Genomic DNA, 24,780 nt, shown 5'->3' on the forward strand with positions numbered 1-24,780 from the left:
CCATGATTCTGCGTGACGAATTTTGTTGCAGTCGTGATTCGATTTTTGGCGTGACAAGTTGGATGCTGTCTCTGTGCCGATACGTGTTTTTTTTCATTGCTACACTGATTCCCCTAAATTTAGGTCTTCTTTTGTGTGGACAATGGATGTTGTTAGTACATGAAATGTGACAAATGTTGGGAGTTAAACTGACGTGTTGCTTTGTCTTTGTATGACTTGCGAAAGATAAAGGTGAGTGCATTGGAGATATATGTGTAACCAATGAGCATGGAATGGAAGACATGCAATGCTAACGAATGAGAGTGATTGGAATGCTAATTAACGAATGGGGAATGGGGCTGCTGATCAAGTCTAACGAATGGGAATGCAAAGAAGTTCACGAATGGATGCATGGATCTAGTAACGAATGAATGATCAAGCAAGTGTTAGTTGGACGAATGTGTTAGTAGTATATATAGGATTCATTTTGGCAGTTACACAAGTAGTGAGTTGCAAAGTTACACACACAAGTCACAACAGTTATTCTTACGAGACACATATTGTACCGAAACGCTGCCGAAATTTATATACGAGCTACAACGAGTTAATATTTACATATCGTCTTCGTACTCGGTCGTTTTCGTTCACCGATTAGTAGCGAAACGCACCGAAACATTCACCGTGCGTTTTCGGTTTCGTAGATCAATATCGAGTTCATCGATCCTCATCGGGCAAAACAAGTGGTATCAGAGCTTTCGATGCTCGATTCTACGCCTAATCGCTGAATATCGTGTTAAAGCGTTAACCGATTGTGCTCGATTTTGATTCCGAAGCTTTCGTGTTCTTCGTATTGAGTTTTGATTAATTCGGATCAAAATCGGTTGTTGTTTGACATAGAGAACTGTTTAGAAGTGATATACGATTAATTTCATCTTCAAATCTATGTTCGATTTGATCTCCGGTAGAGGTTTTTTGTGTTTTCCGGCTTTAAAACCGTTTTTCCGGTGACTTAACAACATTTTCTGACGACCTTCGGTTTTCCGCCAACCACAACAGATTTTTCCCGTAGTTACTCATTTTATTTCCGGCGGTAACCGTTTCTTAGGTGAGGTAAACTGAATTTTCCGGCGTCAACAAATTTCTCCGGCGAAGCCTTTGAAAACTATTCCGGTCATAATATTGTTAGCATCTTGCATGTCCAACAGATCAGATTACACAGGGGTTAGAAGTTTAGATCGCTTGAACTTATCAGTAGTATTCGAATTAGCGTTTCGAGTCCGTTTCAGATTTGAGTTTGACCGTATTGGTTGTTTCTTAATCAAGTTTGAATTCCAATCACTCTTATTCCCGTGGAAAAGAAATCTCTGCCCTTCGTGCATTCTAAGATATTACAAAGGGCAGTTCGGAAATTTCATAATCAAATCTTGAACGACCAAAGATAGATGTTTGGGTTAGATTCGCGTTTGGATCTAGGTTAATTCGGGTTGACGTTCAGTTTATGTTTGTAGTTGACAACGAGTGGTGCATATCGAAGTTGGTTGGGCGTTTGGTTATTTGACTTATTTTAGTCAAACGGGCCACTTTGGAGCGCAAGGGCATAATCGGCGTTTATGAAAATTAACTTTTAGACGCGTAAAAAAATTCAAGTTTAGATCATATTCGGGTGATAACGGGTTGAAACGAACCAAAACGTGCTGGGTTTAACTGTTTTGTTGCTGAAATTGCTGTCAAAACTCGCCGAAACTGCTGTTTCTGCTGATTTTGTTAATAAACATGCTGAAACGAGTTTAAAACCTGCTGATACGTGCTGAAACAAGCCAAAAACATGCCGAAACGTGCTGAATTTTGCTGATTCTTTGCTGAATTCTGGTGTTAAAACAAGCTGTTTCATGCTGAAATACACTGTTTTTAAGTGCTGAAACGAGCCGAAAAGTGCTAAAACGAGCTGAAATGTGCTGATTTTATTGCTGTTTGCTATTAAAACTTGTTGAAAACGAGCTGAAAGTTGCTGTTTTTGCGTTAAAGTTTGCTGAAACAGGCCGAAAACAAGCTAAAACGAACCTGAACTTGCCGAAACTCGCTGAACCGTGCTGAAACTCGCCGTTTTGGTGCTGAAATTTGCTTAACTACTGTTAATAAGCAGCGGGTTGCTATTAACGGGATAATTTTTGAGTGCGGAATTTGTTTAGAGCTTAACGAACGTCTTTTGATTAAACTTTTCAATGGGACAAATTGTGTTTCGATCAAAGATGTTATTACAAGTTCGGATCAAGAAAAATCTTCGATTTTCGTTTCGGTGCTCGGCTCGCGTATTCGTTAAATTTCAGAGATGACGACCCTTTATTATTATTCAGTTGTTACAGCATCGGTCGTGTAGTTTAGTTTATCTCCTAATGGGATCGAAGTTCCGAAGCTTACAAACATTGCTGATCTCATGAATTGGAAAATTCGTTTTGAAGAATATATCTGTTTGGTTGATAAAGATTTGTTGATACCGATAAAAAAAAGGGCTTATTATGTTCCGAAGTTAATAAAACTACTCCCACGGGGTTTGCCAAAGCGAGCTTCAGAACCTTATTCTTGTGAACAAGCTGAGTATGAGCGTGCACAGAAGGCATTTGCTATACTTAAATTGGCAATATCATTTAATGTATTATATGCAATCAATGAATCCAAAGGAGAATTCACAAAATGTGTGAATTCATATGAGATATGGATTTCTCTTGATCGACAATATGATCTTGTTTATAAACGTCTTAAGCCCGCGTTTGATGCATTCAAACACTTGCCTGATGAAAGTCTAATAGTGATGATTGAGAGATTTTTGGATCTATTGAATGCATTGGATGAAAACACAGCTCGCGTATCAGATGAAAAGATTAAAGAGAAATTGTTAGACATTCTTTATGGTCAAGATTCAAGAGTTATTCTTGGAAAGATTGTTTCAACATCATCATCTGAATCTTCGCAGATGTCAGTGGTGATTGATGAGATTTCATCAGTAGAATCTTTTGATTTTGAAGTGGATGAAGATTGGTTAATGGATTTGAAGAAAGCTCATGTTGATGATGGTTGGTCTATGCTTGCCGATGAGATATCCAAGACCACCTCATCCATGAATGTTGATAAAGATCCAAATGCGATGGAAATTACCATGCCTACCCAGATGATTCTTCCTGATAATCTTTATGAATCTTATGATTCTGTGTCAACGTCACCTGAGGTATCTTCTAAACCATCTGAATTATTTGTTTGTGAAACTTGTGCTAACAAATTAAATTCATCTGTTGTTGATGAACCTCATCAACCTCATAAAATTGATTGTTCTCAGTGTGGTGAATACAAGTCTAAACTTGAATCAATTCATCATCACAATGAGCAATTAGTTTTTGATTTAACATGTATTCGTGATAACTATCGGCAAGTGGCTGAAAATAATCAAAAATCTAAAGATAAGATTGATGCCTTGTTGATTAGTAATCATGACTTGAAAGCACAGGTTGGATGTAAATTAATAAACATCGAAAAGCAGTTTCAAAAAATTTTAAAATTAAGAACCAAAATAACTAAGCTTGAAAATGAGGTGCTGGAGTTAAAGAATAAATTGGATAAATTTAGAAATTCATCTTTTTTACTCAATGAAATCATTGAAGTTAACAGCAATCACCAAAAGGGTGGTAAAACTGGATTAGGGTTTGTTGAAATCCTTCCTTTTCAACAGCAATTACACCATGCGACCAGATACAGTAGATCTAAAAAAAGTGGACATTAACTATCCACTGACTGATAGTAGATCCTCCTGTGACTGTTAGTAAGGTTAAAATAATCAACGAGGAGAAAGTTAAACCAATTGATTCAATAAGGGCTGTTAAGAAAGAAACAAATTGTTTAACTCCAAAATCTCATATTCAAAGCAATCTGGTTTTTTTCTCTATCTGGTGATATTCTTATTGAAGATGTGGTTGAACCAGTGGTGATTCACAAGAATGAGAATATACCTGTTGAAAATCATATTCTTTGTGAACCACAAACAGCTAAGAAATCAAAAACTGGTAAACCAAACTTGGTTGTTACACCAAGGACATGTGAGAAAAAGGTTGTTTCTGAAAAGATATCAAAATCATTTTCAAAACCGAGTGTTAAGTGTAAAAACTGGAAAGTTTATAAATTAAAAGGTGTTGACAAGATGTTTGCTGATGAGCTCTTTTCGATAGCTCTTGTTAAACCTGAGTGTGTTGAAAACGCTTATAATTGTGATCACTCAGATTTTCTTAATCGTGATGCATCAGTGATGCCTATTGAGGAAAAGACAAAGTTAAAATCAAAACCCCCAAAGGAATTCAAGCCAGTGTTGTTTCAACAGAACAGATTGTCAAATCAACTGGTTCTGATGCATTGGAAAATTTTGTCCAGTGTTCAAATCTTGAATTCAAAAGAAGAAGAATGAGAAAATTCAGCCATCCGCGTCTAAACTTGTAACAGAATCATCTTCGACGTGGGTTGAATTGAGAAAATGTTTTTATTGTAATATCAAAGGACATTTGATTGTTGATTGTCCTTACAGGAGAAGGCTCAAATTGCTGATGCTTTAAACAAGGTTTCTTTAACTCTTGGGCAATTTGAGACACTTGAACAAAAAGCTAAACAACAAATAGTTTATCTTAATTCATTGTTAAAGTCTCCTGAAATGTCTCACAGTTCTGATAATGTTAAATTTTTGAAACAGCAAGCTGATAAACCGTTACCAGCTTGGAAACCAAAGATTCCATCAGCACATGCTGATCATGTTGAGGATACTGGTCGACCTAAGACTATGGTCTGGGTTCCAGATTCTCATTAAATTATCTAGTTTTTGTGCAGGGATATCCAAGAAAATCTATCAACGTCATATGGATTGTTGCTAAATCAAATTTGTTGATAGTGGATTATCTCGGCCTATTGGTTTTGTATAGATTGATTTGATTGTTATTTGCAAAGTTTTAAAAATTCATAAAATTTTCAATTGGCAAACTTGTTCACCATTCATATTTTTAAAATGCAAGATTTCCTTTCGGTGAACAAGATCTTCAAAAGATTTTATCAATGTTGGAAGATCGTTTTTCGTTTTTTGTTATTTTTTTGTAAATTTTTTGTTATTGTTTATATTTTTAGGGGGAGAAATCAGAAATGTACAAAAATAGTGTGTTTTCTGTCTGAAAAAATATAAAAATACAAAAATATGTTAATTTTAAAAAAATATAAAACTTGAAAAATGTGATCCGACATATATGGGAAATGATAGTACATTGACTTAATGGGCTTAACACATGAATAAAGTAGACTAAAAAGTGTCGTAAGATCAATTGTATGATGTGTATGATAGGCTTAACAGATCGTGTAAGTGCTGAAGAGATATAAATCTAAATGCTTGCCAAATCTTGTGGTGTTACATCTTGATGCATAGTTAATATCTGTATTAAGTACCAAAAAGTTTTAAGATTACTGTGTGTGCATGTGTTCATTTTGCAAAGAAATTCAACTTATTTTTTCTTTTTATTTTGCAAAGAAATTCAAGTTCATTTTTTCTTTATTTTTATTCAAATCTTGGATCCTCTCCTGCGCGATAAGATTATCCGACCTAAGGGTTAAGATTTGGATATTCTGCTTTATTTTCTTGATGTTTGGTATAAAGCCTTGGACTTTCTTCGCGTGATAATACGGTATTATCCGAATTGATTGTTAAGGCCTTATACAACTTCAAATTATTTTTATCTTTTTATTTTGTTAAAATGGAACCTTATCTACGTGCAGTAATACCGATCTTAAGGGAAAATTTTAACTTTTTGCTTTATTTTCTTTTTATTATTTTTGCATGAGTCACAGCTAATCAATTTGAAGAAAAATGAAACACGTACATGTGAAAGTCACTGTATAAGAGATATAAAAATTGTGTCTAATAGGTGGGATCCACATAAGATTTGTGCTTAATTGAACCTTAATACATATCGTAAAGTTACCGAAGGATCTGTATAAGTTAAAAGTGGACAATTATATCTGCAATCATCATTGGGTTACGTGCATAATAATGTCAAAATTGAAGTGTAGTCTAGGACGTTACTAGTCAATATGATCCCATGTTACGATCTTTCTCACAAAAATATGTACTGCTTACATTTTCTGCTTTAAATTTTTTTCGTTGTTTTGAGAAAAATACAAAAAGATTTTAGGTTTGTTTTGGCATAAATTTTGAAAAATCAAAAATATTTTGGGTGTGTTTTAGCATAAAGATTGTAAAAACCAAAAAGATTTTTCTTTCCAATTTATTTTTGATCTTCCGACAAGTGATATACATTTTCAAATTGTTTTTACCGTGTTAAAAAAAAATGTTTTCACCATTACACATTCTTGTTCATACTATTTGGTGCTTAGATGCTAAATCAAGATAAACTTTACGGTTTATTGATGGAATGTGTTGTTTGACAGTAGTTTGGAAAGAGTGATGATTATTCAATCCTTGAATCTTTTCAAGATGGTGAATTTAAGGTATAGCAGAGTTATTCGAGTTAAGGGGGAGTGAAGATGCTAATCGTGTGTACAAGATTGATGCTGATAAAGATTGGAGACGTACAGCTAATGCCAATGGGGGGTCTGTTAGTTCATTTACTACAGGGCATTACCTGTATAAAGACACTCGTGAAGACCAACTGAAAGCGACAAAGACTAAAAGTTAAACGAACTCCGGTAATTATCAAGGGGGAGTCTGTTAGTACATGAAATGTGACAAATGTTGGGAGTTAAACTGACGTGTTGCTTTGTCTTTGTATGAGTTGCGAAAGATAAAGGTGAGTGCATTGGAGATATATGTGTAACTAATGAGCATGGAATGGAAGACATGCAATGCTAACGAACGAGAGTGATTGGAATGCTAATTAACGAATGGGGAATGGGGCTGCTGATCAAGTCTAACGAATGGGAATGCAAAGAAGTTCACGAATGGATGCATGGATCTAGTAACGAATGAATGATCAAGCAAGTAATGAATGAGTTAGTTGGACGAATGTGTTAGTAGTATATATAGGATTCATTTTGGTAGTTACACAAGTAGTGAGTTGCAAAGTTACACACACAAGTCACAACAGTTATTCTTACGAGACACATATTGTACCGAAACGCTGCCGAAATTTATATACGAGCTACAACGAGTTAATATTTACATATCGTCTTCGTACTCGGTCGTTTTCGTTCACCGATTAGTATCGATACGCACCGAAACATTCACCGTGCGTTTTCGGTTTCGTAGATCAATATCGAGTTCATCGATCCTCATCGGGAAACACATGTTTTAAGTTTACAAATGCCACATTAGTGTTTGCATTGTTTATTACTTCTTGAACTTCAGTGCATGCCAACTGTTGGATGAAATGCTTGGTTTCGAGCTACGGTACCCTGTCTTTAACGTCACCACCATGACGTTCGTCCTCAACGGTACGCCCACCTACTGTTTATGGGTTGTGTTAGGAAACCCTATGTGGCGGTGGTGTGATGGCTGCGGTGTTTTATGACGCCGGGGCCAACAGTGTGGACGTGGCAGTGGCTATGTTTTGTGACTGTGGCGGTTGTTGGATGTGACTGTTGTGCCTCTGCGCTGCTATTTCTGGTCGTTTTGATACACTTTGAATCTGATTTTGGGGTTTTCTTCTCAACATATTTAATGTTTACTTCAATGCTTTGGATTCCTTTTACTTGCTTGGTATGGTAGTCATTTACAGATTAGTATGTTATTTACTAAGATCATATTATTCCTATGCAGTTTACCGTAAAGGCGAAGGAAGACTGGAACATTGGCTGTATTCATATCGTGGTGTGGCATCATCCGGATGGCATGGTCTTGAACTATGCAACCGTGAATTTGCAGCCATTCTGATCCCACAATTAGACATCTGAGCCTATGGTTGTCACGATAACATCGAATTGGTTCTATTGACAATAAAATTGTTCTCGAGATTGTTTTGTGGCTGTGATGATGCTTCGTCTTTTGGCGTGGCAACTTATGTTGCAGCCATAATGCGAACCTGAGCCTATTGTGATTCCGCCTATTGAGATCGTTTTGTGGGTATGATGCTTTGGTTTTTGTGTGGCAGCCATGATAACCAACTGAGCCTTTCGTTCAAAATGGAATGTATTTCTTTTGTTTGTACATTCTTTACGTTTTGTTTATGTTGTTATTTTGTTAGTTGAATCCTCGATATAGGCATGATGGCGCTACGCTGTTTTTGTTTATGTTGTTATTTTGTTAGTTGAATCCTCGATATAGGCATGATGGCGCTACGCTGTTTGGCATTGCGACTTATGTTGTAGCCATAGCGGATATCTGACCCTTGACAATTTTAATTTGCATCACGATTTTTTTATACTTTGGTTATATGTATATATTTTTCATTGAGCTAAAAGTCAAAATGGTCAAAAGGGAAATTCTTGGTATCGATTTGAAAGGGATAGATTGGGTGAGACGTGCTTTGTTGGCACTGGGAATAAGCAATTGTGCATCTGAATCTTTGGTTTGCAATGCTAATGATGATATCTCCGGTTGTGAATGACCTTACGGTGGTCGCTAGCAGTAGTGTACACCAGTTTGTTTTCTCACTTTGTGACGGTTTTACCCGACGATGATGACGGCCCGCTACTTGGCATGGCAACTTCGGTTGGAGCCGTGGCGGGAATGAGTCATGCTTTGTTAGTGATGGCAATGACGAGCGGTGTATAGGAGCCTTGTTTTGCATTTCAATTTTTTCAAAGTTTGGTTATATATTACAACTTGGATTCAGAGTTTAATTTTTGAAAAGTTTAAACCATCGTTTTATCATATATGCAGGTTACAATTTCAAGGAGAGAACAAGTTCACTAGAAGTAAACATGGACCGTAAGATAAGGAATTACATAGAGAAAATGCAAACTTAGTTACTTTTTTGTTCATGTATTCTGAAGGTAAACTCACTCCTTAAATAATTGGTTTTTAGAATTGGGTTATTTTGTTGGCATCTGCTGGTATAGATCCAATATTATTATAATGTATAATTATTATAATGTATAACATTTGTTTTTGTATAAATTCATGGATTAATAAAGTTTACATATATGGAAAGTGTGAGATTCACAATCATATAATATATTATTATATGTGTTTGTTTTGTACGTTCTGCTTTGTCACAAACATTGCTCAACTTGCAACGGTGCATTTAGTCTGTCAATACCGACTCATTTGCGTTTAATCTGTTTTGTGTTGTGTAAAAGGGTCTGGTTTTGGGTGACTAGAATCTTAACCGAAAACCTTCTAGTATTATGTGTTTATCATGCTTATCAGTATATAGGGGTGCCATTTTGGGTTGACGTTCAAATGGGTTCTGACAATAAGTTTATATGAATGGTGCTAAATTTTGGTCTTATACAACAGGTAATGTTACTCTACTCATTAAAGGAATGTTTTATAGGAGATGAAAGACCCAATTTGCTCATGTAGATATCTCAATATTTTGTTTTCTTTTTTGTTTTTCTTGCAGTTTGATTTTTATAAGGGTCAAGGCACCATGCCGCGATGTTAAGGGGTATGCGTTTTCAAAGGGGCAGTAGCGTGGTAACAAACGTTATGATGGAATAATTGTAGTGCCCACCCACTAACAACCAATCAATTTTTTCCTTTTTTTTCTTTCTTTTTGGGGTTTCTTTTTCGTTATTTCCTCTACTATTATAACTAACTAGTTGAAGAAATAACATTTGTATGCAAAAGTCACACACTGCTATTTAGAAATGATTCAGTTGCAAGCTTTCACACACAATCAATCAATCAATCATGCCCAGAAAAATCCCATCGACAGCAAAGCTATAAGTAGGGTCTGGGGAGGGTGGGATATAGGCACACCGTACCTCTATCCAAAGGAATAAAGAGGTGGCTTCCAGAGAGTCCCTCGGCTCTAAGTACATGTGTATGAAGCAAAATAAAGGAAATCAAAGTTTAACAGTTATATAAAAACTACTACTAATTATAATAATATTAATAATAAGATCACAGTTTAACAGCTATATAAAAGCTAATAATAATTATAATAATAATAATAATAAGCTTTCACACACAGAGTTGTTAAAATTCACAGCACATCTCTTAACTTTAAAACAAATAAGAAAATTCAAAATAGTGGGATGAATAAAACATAATGAATTGCAGTGCACTTTCAAAATATATATATATATATATATATATATATATATATATTTGCAAACCTTAAATGTAAATGGAAACTAAAGTCCTCTTAGTTAAAAGAATGCTAAAAATTAATTTGTAATATGAGAGATGTATTAGTGAAAGTAATATCTATATCTATCTATAATATATATAAAAGAAAACCCTAAAATCCTACGTGTCGTGATGTGGTCGCTCCCCCGCTTTATGGAAGCCACCAGATTGCTTAATTTTCAAATGGAGGCATCATGTTGATTTAACCCAAATTCATGGGTATGGGTCTTATCAAAACCAGATAGCTCTCAAACAGGTTATAACATCTCATTAAAAATTAATCTTACCAATTATTTGATATGAAAATCCTATAAAATAGGGATATACTAAAATTTAATATCCAATTTAAAAAAAAAGGATATTATTTATAATTAATAAACAATTTTATAGTAAAAAACATAAGCGAGTCATGGATCACCAAATCCAGATAGCTTTTAAAAGGGTTATAACATATCATTTATTTATGAAACCCTTTCATCATCAAACCCTAAGTATATTATTAACTTTCTTATAATTTTTCAACAACCATTCTCTCAAGGCATCAGATTGCTTTATTTGTAAATTAAGGTTTCTCACACATTTGACCCGAATTCATGGGTAAAGGTCTCACCAAACTCAGATAGCTCTTAAACGGGTTATAACATCTCATTATATTAAAAATTAATCTCATCAAATATTTGATAAGAAAATCCTATAAAATATGGATATACTAAAAATTAATATCCTATTTTATTTAAAAAAAGGTATATTTTATAATAAAGAAAATAAACGAGTAATGGGTATCACCAAACCCAGAAAGCTTTTAAACGGATTATAACATATCATTTATTTGTGAAACCATTTTATCATCAAGTCTCAAGTATATTAATTATTAATTTTTTTACAATAAATAAAATTAAAATCCAAATATATATATAAATATTAAAAACGAATAATGTAAAACAACCCCCGTAATACGGGGTATAAAATCTAGTTATATAGATAAAAACCGAGTGGGTTAATTTGGGAATGTATAATACATCTCATTATTACACAATTCTAAATATATATTAAATTTAAAAATTATCAATGATGGAAAGGTCAAACTACAATTAATTATAAAAATGTTAATAAAAGTTAATTTATGAAAACCTTAATCAAGGAGTAATTATAAGAAAATTTACAAAATCTGTTGACTAAATAATTAATTTATATAATGATTACATTTTAATTGATACCGACCCAATAACAGTCGGTCAATAAAATTAAAGGAACTTATTAACTTTCAAAATTGTTGTTTTAGAAAATACTGACGCAAATAATAGCCAATTCTAATAATAATTTAACTATAATCAACTTATTTATTTGAAATTCGAATAATTAATTTATATACGAGTTTGAATTTATATAAATTTCATAAAAAACAGAGTTTGACTTTTATTATAGGATTTAATTAAAAATAATAAACAAATTAATGAACGAAACATTTCAAATTCATGGTTAAAAAATTTATTAGATGAAAAAAAGACAAAAAATTAATTCAAAAATCATATAATTTTTGTATTAACAACAATTCTATCAAATATATTTTTGAATTAATAATTTAAAAAAATAAAATTAACATACCGGAAGATTGAAGACGGAGACGAATACATGTGAAAACTTATGGTCGAACATCGCTTGAACATGGGCCAATTGAAGATGGAGCGTACACTAGATTTTATGTTTATTTGAGAAATTGATTAACGGGATTCTTCATTGATATGATAAATGAGATATAGAATAAGAATGGTAATAAAACGATAATCCCGGACATAGTTAGACGGTTGAGCGGCATAAGAGAATTAGGGTTTGGGAGGTATTGAGAAATATGAACGGATACTAAAATGATAATTGGGTTAGAAAACAAAAACGGGTCGCGTGTCTATGTGATTATTAGGATTAAAATTAAATGCTTAATATGTGGAAATTAGAAGTATGGAAGGTGGATGACATGGAAGCTTAGGTGGATAGCCTAGGAGAAGGACATGCAGACAAAATGGTTTTGCTTTAATTGATTAGTTAGATTAATTTAGATTGAGGCTTCTCATGCATTTGATTTTAATTCACGGGTATGGGTCTCACCAAACCCAGATAGCGCTTAAACGGGTTATAACATCTCATTATATTAAAAATTAATCTCACCAAATATTTGATACGAAAATCCTATAAAATAGGGATATCATAAAAATTAATATCCATTTTTTTAAAAAGATATTATTTATAATTAAGAAACTATTTTATAGTAGAAAAAATAAACGGGTCATGTGTTTCACAAAACTCCGATAGCTTTTGGACTTGCTATAGCATCTTATTTATTTGTAAACCCTTTCAACATCAAACCCTTGATATATTATTAACTTTCTTTCAATAAAATAAAAATCCAAAAAAATATATAAATATTAGAAACAAAAAATAAAAACAACCCTCTCGGGTTATAACATCTCATTAAATTAAAAATTAATCTTACCAAATATTTGATTGAAAATCCTATAAAATAAGGATATACTAAAAATTAATATTCGATTTTTTTTAAAAAAAAGATATTATTTATAATTAAGAAACGATTTTATAATAAAAATAAATAAACGAGTAATGGTCACCAAATCCAGATAGCTTTTAAACAGGTTATTAATATCATTTATATGTGAAACTCTTTCATAATCAATCCCTAAATATATATTATTAACTTTTTTACAATAAAAATAATTAAAATTTAAAAAATAAATATTAAAAAACAAAAAATGTAAACCAACCCCCATAATACGAGGGGTAAAACCTAGTTATATAATAAATGTGGTTGTTATTTTATTTTCATTTGCCATTTCTCTTAGTTTCTGTTTACTTAACCTATTTTACTTCTTTTGTTTAACTTTGTTTTTAATTTTATTTACTTATTTCCCTTTTTGATTTTCTTTAATATTTTCTTAATTTAAAGTCAGAGTTATTTGCCTCTAGGGCTGTGCAAAGTGATGAAACCGGATCGACCGGGGTTAAACCCGAGACCGATTGATATGTAGAATCCTTAACCGAGGGTGGACCGATATCACCATTTCGGTCTTAGTGCTTCGGTTTACCATTATAAGACGGAGACTGATATGCTGTTAAAACTTGGCTTGCATATAAAAGGATGCCAATCAAGTAGCTCCTAGTTAAGGTGCTTTAGAAGACCGGAGAAACGATTAGCTTGAAAAGATTAGCTCCTAGTTAGGGAGGTTTGAAACTATATTGATCGTTCAGCTGGTAGTTGAGAAATACAACATGTATATAACATTGGATATGAAGAAAGATAAGGGTGCCGTCCGATTAAACTCTTGAATTGTCAGGCTTAATTGTTTCCAATGTTTCATTTTAGAACAAGATATGAAAATACAAGGAAGATGGATGATTGAAAATATTAAGAAGTTAATTAGTTGCTTTGAGTTCTCATTGGGAAAATAAATATGTATAGAATACTCTGGTTCCCATCTAACATTATTGAGTTTTAGATGGTGGCCATTATGTTCATCTTTATATCAATGCATCTAAATACTTATTTATTTATATAATAAAAGTTTTAGATGGTGGTCATAAAATGTATATAGTACTATAAAAGTATAAAAAACATGGCTAAATGATAAACTTATTTAGTCTATTTATTGATTAAATTATAATAACAACCAGCCATAGTTCTATAAGTATAATTACTAAATTATCAAATTTTTTAGACAGCATAGAATTCTACAAAATATATCTAAAAACTTTAATTATACATACATGAAAGTATTTAAGATAATATTTTATATTTCTATTTAAAAGTTATTTAAAAAATAAAATATAAAATATAAACAATATGCTTTTTAGATGTATCCTAATTTTTTCTGTTCCATAAAATAATTAATTTATTGTTATTATTTTTTTCTTTATGCAATTTTAAATTTTTTTTACATAGTAAGTTTTAAAGTGAGGTAGAAAACCAAAGTTTCAAAACCCCAAGAAATAATTTCATATTTTATTAGTTGAGTTTCAAGGTGGGTAGAAAAACCAAAGGTAAAAAAACAGTGGATTAAGAATTGGGGAGATAACTTACACTTTTTTTCATTTTCACAAATCAAGTTTTGCCATCCCTTCTAGAAGAAACCCCATGAGAGGATTTGAAAAAACTGGTATAAGATTTACTGGTTCATAATTTCTTTTTCATTTCAAAAACTCTTTCCTTTTATATGATCGCTCACCCTTGCATATTACAGAATCATCGCACATTGCTTCCTGGGTTACTGAATTCGGTCCAATTTTAAACAAGTCGGTTATCCTCCCTCTAAACCCGAGGACCGACCCGAACCCGAATTTTGGAGAGTATAAGGACCGAACACCAACTTGTTTGAATCAAATTGGTTCGGTTTTAGGTAATTTTTGGTCCGGGTAATTTCGGGCCACCTTTGATTTCTGCTCACCGCTATTTGCCTCTTTTGTTTTACAAGAATTATTTTCCCTCTTTTGTTTCATTAAAAAAATATGTTTCTCTTTACTTTTCTTTTTGTTTGTTTTTTTAATATTTTAACGACTCATGTATATTTATTTACCTATTCTCATTTTGGATGATAAAATTAAAACTTATTAAAATAAGTTATAACAACACAATTAGACTTGTGCTTTACAACAACACATTCCAGCTTGACAAACAGCATGCCATCCATCTGGTCCTTTCCCATCGTTGCAATATTCCTCACACAACTCATGTGTATAGTCATCATCTCTACATGCCATTCCTGTGTTGCACAACACCTTGATAACCCTTTCTTTGTTTCCTGATACTCAAACAAGATAATAAATAACTCGTCAGGTGTCATAATTCCATAACCTCAAGATTCTTTTTTTAATCTCATTTATTTCACCCCTTGGTTTAATAATAATAATAATAATAATAAGGGACAAATCTCAAAATGGGTATTTTTAAAAATAAGTTTCAAGTTTTAGGTATCATTTGTAAAAAAATTTAAAAATAGGTTTTTTAAACTAGTCGTGACAACTAGATTCCTGGTGTCAACAACTAGTTTACAAAACTAGTCGCGACGACTATTTTAGGCTAAAAAAATTCAGGGCGAGTATTTTGACGCCCTAAACTTGTCGGGACGACTAGTTTAGGAAAAAAAATAGTCTGGACGAGTTTTTATAAATTTTTTTTGTAATTTTCTTAATATTATTATTATATTTAATTTTACTCAAAATTAGTTTTTCTCTTATAACTTTTAAAATATAAAGTTTTACTAAAATCCAAACACACCACTGAGACGTGTTTTTTTTATCTCATCAACCAGGAATAGAGAAATTATGAGACGCTACTTTGGGGGTGTTTGGTTCACAGAATTATTTGTAAGAAATTGAAATCCTTCAAATGAAATGGAATGTGTAGGAATTGGAATTATTTCCATCCAAAATTCTAAACATGTTTGGTTGACAAATTTCTAAAAAGGAATTGAATTGATGAAAAACAAAATGACAAAATTACCCCATGATTAACTCCAGTTCTTCAAACTATTGTTCTGCAAGTTCATCATTGCCAATGGTTTACTTTTTTTTTTTGAACTAACTAATACCAAATTTATGTTTTTGAAGAGAAAGTCAATACGAATCAACACGTTTTAAGAGGCATGAGCAATTGATTCAACTTTTTTTTTGTTTGTTTATTTTTGTAACAATTAATTAAGTGATTTATCCACATCCTGACGCAATTTCAACTTTTTTCATTGAACAAATTAAATTGAAAGAAATGGAAAGAAATTCAAACAAAATACTTTGTCATCGGTTTTGGTTATAATTGAATATATAATATGTGATTTTCAGTTTTCAGTTTTGTCATCCACATTCAATTAAGGAACTATGAAAGTAGATTTTGAAATTTAATTATTTGACAGTGGAAGAAGATCAAGTTGGTTGAAGAGAACAAAGATGAGGGTATTATTGGTAACCATTATATGTTGGAAGGAATCTTAAATTCCTTTAATTAATGGAATTTGAAGGAAAGTTTTCAAATTCCAATTCCACCTCTAACTAACCAAACATAAATTTTGATTGAAAGTTTTTAAATTCCAATTCCAATTACAACGAATTCTGTAAACTAAACAGGGCCTTAAGGATAGTACAATACTCCATTTGAAACATATGTTGGCATAACCCATCTATAGGGATAGCAAGAAGAAATTCTTAAGCATGCGGTGCTCATAGACACTCAAAAATTGCTATTTAATATTCTGGTAGTAAACCCATATAATAAATAGGTTTTTAATATACTATGCATATACATATATAATGAAACTTGTATGAGATAATTTACATATTGAAGGGATGTATGTCAGGTTAGAACACCACTAATTAGAATTTGAACTAGGATAATGTGGGTTTTAGGCGGGTGGTAAGTTTTTCGAAGTCCACCCCTTTCTTGGGACCCATGATAATCAATTTTGCTACAGTCGTTTATAAAAGTAGGGTCGACCAATGGGAAAGGCGGGATGAGTGAATGCCAACACCTGTTCTGAAGGGGAACGAGAATTCTTTTTTTTCTTTTAACGTTATATTTTACAGAACTTTTTTCTAAAAAAGAGAAAAGCAAATTTTAAACAATTACATTCACAACTCACAAGCCTTTTTTTAGACCACCTACTTATGATTAGTTTCATATGATAACTGATCAAAAAAATACGAGAAATCATCCCAGCTAATCAATAATTTTCTTTTAATTAATTATATGGGTAAAACGGTAAAGTTTCAAAATTGTTTTTTATAAGTATTTACATTTTAGAAGTTTCAGTTACCGGTTAGTTTTTATCATGCTATGTATTAATTAAACGTTCTTATTTTATTGATTCACTAGGATAAAGCCTGTATGATACACGGGTGGTTAAAAACAACAAAAAATTTAAATTTAGTAATATACATGATAACATATGTTATGGATTCATATGATAATAATAATGATAAACAAAATTTTATAATTCATAAATCTCTAAAAGCCTTTTTGAATACAACATTAGATTTAACTTAATTGTTTAATGATTTTCTGGTATTAATTATAAGTGAATTCACAATATATCATTTATTAGTCAAGAAAACCAACACAATAACTACTTAAGTGGAGTTGGTAAACATCTTTAGTTTGAAACATGAGGTCTTGGGTTCGAGACTTGTATCACACAATAATTTATTTTACAAAATTTTACAAAGTGTTATCTTCATATGAAGATGGTTGTATTTGAAGAAAAACCGGATCATGGGTTATAACATAACTAAACAGGTTCATGTTCCATATTTTGTTTAGAAGAAGAGATGATAAAATAGAAAACTGGTTACATGGAATCCATGTGGTATCCTATGTGAAAGCCCTAGAATGATACCATGTGAAAAGATCATGTTGCCTTAATATATAGTTAGATTATATATAAACTATTCACTTTTTCAATATTTTCTTTGAATTCTTTATTTCTTAATTAAATTAAAAAAAAAAACGAAAGATTTTGTGTTGGTTTTATATAAGGTATGTGTAGATGGATATTAGTTATGTGTTTATGAAAATGAAAGAAACTAACAATATGTGCAGGGAATTTGTATACACTTAACTAACATAATGTATATGCAATTTGTAATATCAACTACACCATACATGTATAAACATACATAGAACAATATAAACTATTTTTTTATTTCACACATAATACTAAATAAAATAAATGATAAAACATACTAATTGTAGCATTCTCATACACACATTCATTATAGACATGTTCTAGCAATTGATGTATTTGATGACTTATGAAGATATTATGGTATTTGATTAACAATATTTTTGATCAAAATATTAATTAATGAAAACAAATAAACAAATGATTTGTAATTTTGAATTAATTGGTAACAACTACCAGTTAAATGTTATCAGTGACGCATTTTGACTTTGAAAAGCTTACAAGACCAAACTACCATCTTCATTAAATCATGATTAATTAGATTCTTATTAATTACAAGTTTGCGGTTTTTATTTGGACCATTGATTACATGTAATCAGTGGCTAAGCACTACCTTTTGCTATAATTTCATTTCTTCCTTGAATCATTCATGCGCATGCGCGCGTGCGCACACACACATATAGGGTTAAATTCATGTGAGAAATCTTATTAGTACGAGAAATGCGAGATATGATTTCAACCAATCATGTTTTTTTTTTCTCTTTTTTTTGGTTAAAATTAATTGTGAGGGTATTATAGTAAAACATGAAAATGTTTATTTTAGTTAAGTAACTAATTATGATAAATTTATTAAATTAAACTAGTTGGTTTTAATTATATATTTTAATATCATTTTATTCAAACGAATGTCTTTAAATTTTTTATTATGATACCTAAGCTGTATCTTTTTAGAAAATCATTAATAATTTAGTCTAAGTTATTTGCATTTAAAGATAAAATTTCATGTCTAATTTTATTATATTTTTTATTTATGTTTTTAGTTTCCACAGCCAACATTTAATACACAACGTATGATGAAATCAAATTCTTGAAAACACATTCAAGTTATTGATTTCAAGAAAAACACTTATTATTATAAGAGCAACGTTAAAGACTACATATAAAACAAGATTCAACCAACACATAACATAAATATATATACTACACAACATACACATAACATAGCATATAATGCACAATCCACACATAACATAATTTATACTGCAAATTAAGACTTACGCAACCTACACATAGCATAATATATGCTCAAATGAAAACCTACATGTACAACCTACACATAGCATAATATATACTCAAATTAAAACCTACACAACCTACACATAAAAAAATATATACTCAATTTGTCGATAAACACACAAAATAGACAAAAAAAAAAAAAACAGATAAACACCTACATATAACATATATTCCACAATCTAAACATATAATATACATACTAAAGAGCCTAATAGCTAATATACTTAATAATTTAAGGTATATTGGTTTTTAATGGTCCCAACTATTGTCTTTTGATCACTGCTGGTCCCAACTAATGAATTGGCCACTGATGGTCCCAACTTTTAAAGTATTTGTTCATAATGGTCCGCGACTAATAGAATCCTAACGTCGTTAGTTTCAGGTTGTCGGGAAAACGTTTTTGGCCTGAAAATTCAAATTTGTTGCCGGAAAACACCACCTGAACACCACAACCACCGCCAATAGACTCACCGTTAACCAACTACCACCACTTAAGCACCATCAATTGATTTCAAAGATGGTTCTAAGGTTTCCGGCGACCTCAATAATTGGGGCTTTTACTAGAAAAAGGTTCCTAAATGTCCGATACGAAGTTACTAAGATGTTTGGGACGAAAATGTTGAGTTTTCGGGAAAAACGTTGAGTTTTCCGGCCAAAACCTTTTTCCAGCAACCTGAAACTAATGACGTTAGGATTCTGTTAGTTGCGGACCGTTATGAACAAATACTTTAAAAGTTGGGATTATTAGTAGCCAATTCATTAGTTGGGACCAGCAGTGACCAAAAGACAATAGTTGGGATTATTAACAACCAATATACCATAATTTAATAACCTACACATAATATAATATATAGTAAAACAATACATAAACTGTAAATAAACACTACACAACCTACACGTAACAATATATATACTTAATTTTCAGATAAACACAAGATAGATAATTTACAGATAAACACCTACATATATACTCAAATTAACGAATATCCAACCTACACATAACATACATATTTTGCATATAAACACTACATAAAAAATTATACGAGAATCAGATTTGTCAAAAAAAAATATGTAATATTTTCCATATATGTTAACATTCAATAATGTATACAAAAATTGCACAAGAATATTGTTACAAAATATGAAAAGCAAACCCCAACTCACACAAAAATATTAAAATTCAACAAAAATGTCTATTACTGGAGGTGTATACTGAAGGAAATGATTAAAAAATTAAACGAGAATCAGATTTATAAAAAAAATTAGATGTAATATTTTCCATATATGTTTACATTCCATAATGTATAAAAAATTACACAAGAATATTGTTACAAAATATGAAAAACAAACATCAACTTACACAAAAATATTAAAATTCAACAGAAGTGTCTATTAATAGATGTGTATACCGAAGGAAATGATTAAAGATTCAAAAAGAATAAAAATTAAATTGACGTTACATCAATATATAAGAAAAAACAATTAATTGTTAATAAAAATCAACCTCAAAATTTGACTAGCAAGAGTTATTAAAATTTAACTAGTATGAGTATATTAAATTAGTATATTTAACAATGATTTAACAAACATAGTATATTAAAGTAGTCTTTTAATAAATGATTTGAGCACAAAAGGGGAATGGTTTCTTTTATTTAATTAAGGCTACATTTAAAAGATACGAATACCCTTTTGTCTTAAGTAATGTTATAAATAAGTATTAGTTATTACAATTTTGTCATTTCTATTATATGTCATTGATTACAAATGATTAATGGTTCATATTGATTTTTCGCACTTCTAACATTAAAACCACTTCTTCACTGAACCACCCCATACATACATATATATCAAAGAACACAACTTTATAAATTGGTTATTAATACATGTACACATGTATTAATAACCAATTTATAAAGTTGTGTTCTTTGATATATATGTATGTATGGGGTGGTTCAGTGAAGAAGTGATTAATATGTGTGTGTACACACGTATTAATAACCAATTTGTAAAGTTGTGTTCTTTGGGCATTAACCACCAAAGTTTCACAACTTTACATGTTGGTCCCTCAAACTTTGTTTTTCTTTAAACTTTGTATTACACACACGTATTAATAACCAATTTGTAAAGTTGTGTTCTTTGGGCTTTAACCACCAAAGTTTCACAACTTTACATGTTGGTCCCTCAAACTTTGTTTTTCTTTAAACTTTGTATTACCAAAGTATCACATATTTATCTGTTGGTCCTTCAACTTTGCTAATAAAAACTTTGGTTATAAAACTTTTAGCCATTCAACTTTAGTCATAACAGGTTTTACAATTATACATCAAAAACTTTTAGAAAATTGTACATTCTCAACTTTAACAACAAAACTTTTACTCGTAATAATCAAACCATTACCGACTGAATTCCAATTGCATCCCTTTTAAAGCATGCAATGGCTTTAAATCATGTAATGTATCTAACGTCTCATGCCGCAACATACGGATAGAAATAGTTGTTTCTTTAAACCAACAAATACTTAGCCAATCAAACAATTAAAACCCAACAACTTTCTAATTTAAAATCCAATGAAGACTTAGTTTATTAATATTTAACCCAATTACCTTAAAACTAAAATCTAATTATCATCGGCCTATACAATAAAATTTATGTATAAGGACTCACATCTTAGTATAGTACTTGTCAGGGATCCGAAATCTCAAAAACAGCCCTGACACATACATCCATGCACACACACACAAAAGTGCCTACATGCATCCGTGCGTATGTACATAACATCCGTTGTTCATAATTGTTGTATTTGATTTCGTTAAATAAAAACTTTGTAAGAATTTTTAAGAAACAAAATTTTACTTTTCTTGTTTTTTGGGTTATTTATGACTTTATGTATTGTTAAATTATGCATTGAAATACAGGTAAAGAAACTGAACGAGTACCTGATTCAATGGTCAGAGGAGAATTTACCATTAAAATTGATGCGCATAGATATACTACGAGGAATTGGGCAAAACTCATACTTGACTTCATCTTTTTGACTAACTTGTGAGATTAACTTTTGACAATATATATTTATATTTATATACACAATATAAACCTGGTTATATTAAATGGCAATCAATGGCAATCAACCAGGTTTGACAATATATATTTATATATGTCAATAACGGATTTGTTATTAAAAAGTAATGATTCTATTTACTAAAATATGAATATATATTCAAAAGGGAACTCTAAAAATATGGGGAATTAGAGAAACTAAATTTTAGACCATCTATTAAATCTTATGATGTATATTTTGTGTTCTTTGATCATCTACATCATAGGCTATGGGGTATACTCTAATCCCTTTTAACTCCACATAAGCTATACATCATTTATTTTTCTCTTTTTCACTCAATCTTAGCCAAAAGAAATGGTTTAATCCATAATTAATAACAAATCAATTAATAATTAATACATAATTAATACATATTGTTCATTTTAACCATGAAAAGCATAATTCATGAGTCTTTTTAACAAACTTAACACTAATAGGAAGTGGTTTAATGCATTTTTAATGTGTCATGACATCTTAACTTATGTTGGGCGTTAGAGTATAACCCATGGCCTTACATTACCTCATCAAACCAAAAAAAACCCCTAAAATCTTAACCCTACACCCCCGGCCAAACAACCTAACCCCCGACCCCCTAAATAAAAAAAAACCCTAAATCAAGAATTTATTTTTATTTTTCATTTTTGGCAATGAGGGATGCTAGATAAGCATTTTGGCTTTTTTTAATTTTTACGTTTTTTGTTTTATAATTTTTTTATTGTTATTGTTAATTATTTTTGGAGGCTTTTTAATATTTTGTGCTTACAAAAATGATGTGATGTACGTGATCGATGATGCACAATAAGATAAAGGGGATGATCAAAGGCTGGTAAAGGTGTTTCCCACTCTTTTTGTCAAAAAATAAATCAAAAACAAAAAAAAAATAAAACAATAGAATTAAAAAAAAAAACTATTTCATAATGTTGCATATGTTAAATGCATTTACGTTAAACATCTGCGGCAAATTGCAATTGCTCGTTACACATGTTTCATTGGTCGACTCATGTAAAAGAAAATTTAATATTTTTTCTAGTAAACGTAAATTGCATCTAATGCATATGAAAAAGAAAATAAAAAAGTTATGCTATGATCTCAATTACAATAACGAACACACGAAAAAAACGTAAATGTAAACATAGTCGTTTAACAAAAAAAATAATAATAAATAATAATGAACATGTGAATCTCAATTATCTCATCTATATGGTTTGACATAGTGTTGCAAACAAGCCGAGTAACTCAGGAACTACTCGATATCGGATCGATAAAAAAGCTTGAAATGAGCGAGGCTTTGTAGAGCTTGAACCAAACCCAGGCTTCAATTAAAATTCATTTGCTTAAGGTATTACATAAGCTCGAGCTAAGCCAAGCCTAGGCTCATCTAAGGCTTTTTTGAATTCTATAAAAATTTGTAAAAACGCGTAAAAATTAATAAATTAGCTCCGCTCGTTTTAACTTATGACAGCTCGAGTTCAATTCATTTGCAGTTTTACACCCCTAGTTCAACCATCATTCTTCATCAAAATTTTGAATCAAACGTGATAACTGGTTCGGTTTCGAAAACCTAAAATTGATTGCTAATATGAACATTCTACAAACCATTCACAAACTAATGCACAATAAGAAAAGGAAACCCTAAATTTTATTAAATATTTGTTTAGCATAAGTAAATCTTCATGTTGGCATTATACCCAGGTCAAACAAAGAAAAATGAAAGCATTTGCTTGACTTGAAAATTCAAACTACCGACAAAATCATTTGTTTGATTTTCCACATAGCTCTTCTATTTTGTAACCAAATAAAAACATATCTTGGTTGCGGTCCAAGTACTCTTGCAAGCTGCATCTTCTCTTAATTTCGAGCTTATTCACAATTCAAAGTTTCTTTCAAGTGTCTTCACGTGCTCCAAGTGTAATATTTCATTTTACTCTCCCGCAATAAGCTATGATTCATCATCTATTAACCCATCTTGAGATAACGAAGCACTTACTCCAAGCATCACGCAAACAGGTGCATATGCAGTCCCTATAAAATAAACACATGATCAATATTAGGGCCTTCTTTCATAGCCTGCAAATATCAATTTCAAATCAAATGCTCAACAAACTGAATGGTTTTTCTCAATTTCTTTTAACCAGTTTTCAAAAAAGTTTATCAATCCCATTTAGATTGCATCATCATTTCTTGCATAATTTATGCTTTGAAGTACCTTCGTATTCTCTTGGATAGGATAGGGTGTTACGATTAGGTTTGGCCAGTTTTGATTAAAAAAAAAAAGAAGATAAGCATTCTTGAACATTAACTAATTAAACATATGCAATAAAGGTGTTTGAGGCAACCCAATACATTGACTCTTTTTGTGCCGTACTGAAAGCAACCCGCTACGACTCAAACATGTCGACCCATTACTACCACTTATAAAAACCATGTTTGACCTTTAAAGTCAAAGTCTGCACAAATGGCAATAGTAGCGAAAAACCGCAAACAAAAAAAATGCAATACAAAAAGAAAACAGTAGAAACACCATCAAAAAGCTGCAAAAAAAAAAGGACATCAGAAATCTATGGAAACGAAAAGAAAACTATAGTATATTTCAACTATATTCAAGAGGAGGGTCTGCAGCCGCAACAATAGCATTTCGCTAAGTTATGTTCATCTACGTTCGTGAACCATGCGTTTATATTAGTAAC

This window comes from Bidens hawaiensis, unplaced genomic scaffold (genome assembly GCF_021521415.1).
Source record: "Bidens hawaiensis isolate Kalapana, Puna unplaced genomic scaffold, B.hawaiensis_p1.1 tig00008100_1, whole genome shotgun sequence".
Classification (NCBI taxonomy): domain Eukaryota; kingdom Viridiplantae; phylum Streptophyta; class Magnoliopsida; order Asterales; family Asteraceae; genus Bidens; species Bidens hawaiensis.